The following is a 5,319-nucleotide window of genomic DNA, read 5'->3' on the forward strand; positions in this document are numbered from 1 at the left end:
CAATATTGTTTGCCAAAGAATTTGGAACTCATCATTTCGTCGTTATAACAAGATCATTGTAATGCGCACAATAAGCAAACAAAGAGTGCATGCCGCATACCAACAGCCAATATAACAGAGCACATTAAAATGAAACTGCAGACTTACTACTGTCGAGTCCCATGCAAACCAACATGTTCAGGGAATAACATTTGGCTATAAATTTTGTAACAACGACTGAGCAAGATGAAGTTATGATGGCTACATCTACAGAGCAGGGAATGTAAACCAAAAATAGAAGTTACGATGGCAAAAGCTAAAGAGGAGGGAATGTGAACCAACATGTGCCAAGTGCAATTACTTCAAATTGGCCGTGAACTAAATAATACTCCCGAACTTATAGTGAAGGGGATGCAAATCAAGATGTTTCGGGATATAAACTTGTAATGAGCAACACATAGAGGATAGTTAATGCTGGAGCTTAGGATGGACCAGATACAGAATATAGTGGGATCACCCGTGAACTTGTATAAGAGGGAATGCAAACCAATATGTTCTGATGAGGGATAGGTTCCCGATCTTTCACGATGCACCTTGTTGATCCATAGGACCGATAGATCTTGAACTCCCTTGACAGATTCAAGGATACTCAAGCACATATGATTACTCTTGACAACTCAAGAACTCACACATCTTTATTGGATAACTAGACGAACGTCCGAGACGCCGTCATAGGGCCAACCCCGCAGGGATGGTGATACTGGAACCCAAGGTTCTACATGACTTGAATCAAAACTAGACTACCGAAACCCTAGCCGCACCTCCACCTTATATGAGGGGTGGAGTGGCCAGCCAGCCCTTATTGGGCCTAACCTAATTCGACTTGGACAGGCCCAAGTCAAATAGACTCTATTAAAACCCTAATTTGGCCCACCACATGACCTGGCTACATTATTTCCTAATAACAATGCTACGATACAATAATAATGGTACAACCTTAGACTTAAACCTCGTATCTATGGCTGTCCTAGTGTACCATGCCTGGATATCCATATCAGTACTAGTACAGTCTCACAATTTTGTATCATTATACTTTGCAAGTTTTAGCGGATGCGCCCATTTTCAGAGGATCATGGTAACAAATTTTCAACGTGATGATGATTTGATGTTGCACTCGACCTTGAACGGAAGTACTACTACTGTCTTACAATTTCTTTATCATTATACTTTGCAAGATTTAGCAGATGCGCCAAATTCAGAGATAGATCATGATCATGGTAACAAATTTTCAACGTGATAATGATTTGATGTTGCACTCGAACTTGAACAGAAGTACTAGTACAGTCTCACAATTTTTTTATCATTATACTTTGCGAGATTTAGCGGATGCGCCAAATTCAGAGATAGATTGTGATCATGGTAACACACTTTTCAATGTAATGATGATTTGATGTTGCACTCGACCTTGAACATAAGTACTAGTACGGTCTCACAATTTTGTATCATTATACTTTGCAAGTTTTACCGGATGCGCCCATTTTCAGAGGTAGATCATGATCATGGTAACAAATTTTCAACGTGATGATGATTTGATGTTGCACTCGAACTTGAACAGAAGTACTAGTATGGTATCACAATTTTTATTATAATTATACTTTGAAAGATATAGCGGATGCGCCAATTTCAGAGATAGATCATGATCATGGTAACAAATTTTCAACGTGATGATGATTTGATGTTGCACTCGGCCTAGAATAGAAGTACTAGTACGGTCTCACAATTTTTTTTATCATTATACTTTGCAAGATATAGCGGATACGCTAATTTTAGAGATAGATCGTGACCATGGTAGTGACCAATATTCAAGGTGATGATGATTTGATTTTGCACTCGGCCTTGAATAGAGGTACTAGTACGGTCTAACAATTTTTTATCATTATACTTGGACCTTAGCCAAATTCAAAATCTCATAGCGGCAAAACTTCCCGCCCACAAAATACAAAAAATTCACACGCTTTCAAATTCCCATTCTACCCTTGTGGAGATGACAGCAAAGTCGGTTGGTGGGGGGGTCTGCCCGTCATTTTTTGGATCACCACCTCCCTAGCCCCGGATACCCTCCCAAAAAAAAATTCATTTCCCTCAGTCTCTCATCTGAGACCACCCACCGGAACTTCTCAAGTCCCTCTCTCTACCACCTCCACGACCACCGCACCGGAACATCCCCGCCGGACTTCCCTGGCCTACCCGAGGCCTCGCGATCCTCGTCATCCGGCTGCCCGCCGGAGCCGCTTCATCGACGCCGTCATCAACCGGACCGGATCATCCCCGCCGAACCTCGAAACCATATGCTCATCCAGCAGTCTACCGCAGTCGCTTCAGCTGCGGTATCGTCCACCGCATCGGATCTTGCTCACCGACACCGCTGTGCATGAACCGGATCTGCTTCACCGGCGCCTTGCATGATCTAAACTCTTCTACTGTCGCTTTTCTATTGCTTGCCTGCAAGTTCTTGTTTAATCTGCGGGAACCTGTTTGTGCTAACGACGCGCCCTTACGTCTTTGCAGATGAGATGAGTAACCATGAAGTGTAATGGCCGTCTCTCCAACCCCAAGTAGCACATGTAGTGTACTTCATCACCGGATCTATCAACCCCAGGAAGATCTGCTGTGACTCCCACATAGTGCTTCTCCTAATGTAAGTCCCTTGTTTTAGCGCCATGTTCTTGGTTCAGATGCTTGTTTGTCTGAAGCTCTTTTAGTTCATTCCTAGCTATGACCGTAACACCTTGCTATTTTCTAGTTCATTGCTAACTTTAAGCGATTTAACATTTTGGTTTGCATTCCCTGCTCTGTAGATGTAGCCATCATAACTTCTATCTTGCTCAGTCGTTGTTACAAAAATTATAGGCTGCTACTATTTTGTTCATGCCAATATTGTTCTTCAAAAGCTGCTATCACTCTGCTATCTAGCTATGACCGTAAGTATTTAGTTTGGCATGCTATCACTCTGCTATCTAGCCTGTAGTACAAATAAACTTGTCATACTACTAGACAATAATTTTGTGTGCCATCTTGTTCTTCAAAAGCTGCATCATTGACTTGTTTCTCTGACTTGGCATGACGCTCACATATGGAATGCTGAACATGATATGGATATCCAGGCATGGTACACTAGGACAGCCATAGATACGAGGTTTAAGTCTAAGGTTGTACCATTATTATTGTATCGTAGCATTGTTATTAGGAAATAATGTAGCCATGTCATGTGGTGGGCCAAATTAGGGTTTTAATAGAGTCTATTTGACTTGGGCCTGTCCAAGTCGAATTAGGTTAGGCCCAATAAGGGCTGGCTGGCCACTCCACCCCTCATATAAGGTGGAGGTGCGGCTAGGGTTTCGGTAGTCTAGTTTTGATTCAAGTCATGTAGAACCTTGGGTTCCAAGTATCACCATCCCTGCGGGGTTGGCCCTATGACGGCGTCTCGGACGTTCGTCTAGTTATCCAATAAAGATGTGTGAGTTCTTGAGTTGTCAAGAGTAATCATATGTGCTTGAGTATCCTTGAATCTGTCAAGGGAGTTCAAGATCTATCGGTCCTATGGATCAACAAGGTGCATCGTGAAAGATCGGGAACCTATCCCTCATCATGATGAAGATCGGCGATGTTCTTATTTGACTTGACCTTGGCGCCCTTTGGTCTTCGACGCCATCAACCTGATTGAAACACATGCATCCTCCAAATACAAACTGAAAGTGCACCATGCATATCACCCAAAACACACAGAACAAACTCCTGCACGCCATGGATCCAAATAAGCTGAAAACACCTCCTAGTGCACCAAGCATATCACCCAAAACACACAGAACAAACTCCTGCACGCCATGAATCCAAATAAGCTGAACACACCCAAGTATGCATTCTCCTGAAAACAGTGTCTCTTTTCCTTGGCGCTTCTCTGCCTCGTGCATAATTGTACCAACCAAACAATTTACTATCAATTTCCATTGAAATTCACATTCAGCCAATCAATCTCCATGAAAACAACACGTTCCTTAGCTGAAACGTGTCTTTTCTTTCTTCCTGAATGCAACCAATCATTTTCCTTTCTTTTCCTAGCCTACTCTGATGCAGCCTGCTTTAGAAGTTCAAAACGAAAACGGGACTACCAAAAATCAGGACCGAATTGATTCGTTCCTTTTTTCACGTATGGGCGCAATAGCAAAAGTCGATCTGCACTTTTTTTCCTGGTCCATGCGTTGCTCCTTTCCTTTGCTGAAACAGATATGCAAATCATTGGTCATTACAAATCACGTTACAACAAATCAGCCAATATTGTTTTCTCCTTGCTTGCCGTACGCGCAGAGGACACCCATCCGAACGGACCTGAGTCCAGGGAAGGAAACCGCCAAGAGAAAAACAAAAACACAACGACTCGAAACAAATCTCGCCTAGATTGGAAACCGTCGGTAGCCTTCGATCTCCAAATCGCGACCACTGAAAATAGACGAACTACCTCAGACCAACTCGACGAACGCCAACATGCTGCCAGATAGTCGTCGCTTAACCGATCAAATCAGCCCGACAACAGATGATGTTGAAACTTGACTCTGCCGCCCACTTCCTCCTCCTCGATCTTCACCAACAGCATGGCGGCGACGTACCCATTGGTGGCCACGGCAACCGAGCAGAAACAACTGAGCAACAAAGCAATCTGCATCGTGATCAACCTAGCAAACTGATACCACATGATGAGGGATAGGTTCCCGATCTTTCACGATGCACCTTGTTGATCCATAGGACCGATAGATCTTGAACTCCCTTGACAGATTCAAGGATACTCAAGCACATATGATTACTCTTGACAACTCAAGAACTCACACATCTTTATTGGATAACTAGACGAACGTCCGAGACGCCGTCATAGGGCCAACCCCGCAGGGATGGTGATACTGGAACCCAAGGTTCTACATGACTTGAATCAAAACTAGACTACCAAAACCCTAGCCGCACCTCCACCTTATATGAGGGGTGGAGTGGCCAGCCAGCCCTTATTGGGCCTAACCTAATTCGACTTGGACAGGCCCAAGTCAAATAGACTCTATTAAAACCCTAATTTGGCCCACCACATGACCTGGCTACATTATTTCCTAATAACAATGCTACGATACAATAATAATGGTATAACCTTAGACTTAAACCTCGTATCTATGGCTGTCCTAGTGTACCATGCCTGGATATCCATATCAAGTACTTATGTTCAAGGTCTAGTGCAACATCAAATCATCATTACATTGAAAATTGTGTTACCATGATCATGATCTATCTCTAAATTTGGCA

The sequence above is a fragment of the Lolium rigidum genome, chromosome 6 (assembly GCF_022539505.1).
Source record: "Lolium rigidum isolate FL_2022 chromosome 6, APGP_CSIRO_Lrig_0.1, whole genome shotgun sequence".
NCBI classification, from domain to species: Eukaryota; Viridiplantae; Streptophyta; class Magnoliopsida; order Poales; family Poaceae; genus Lolium; species Lolium rigidum.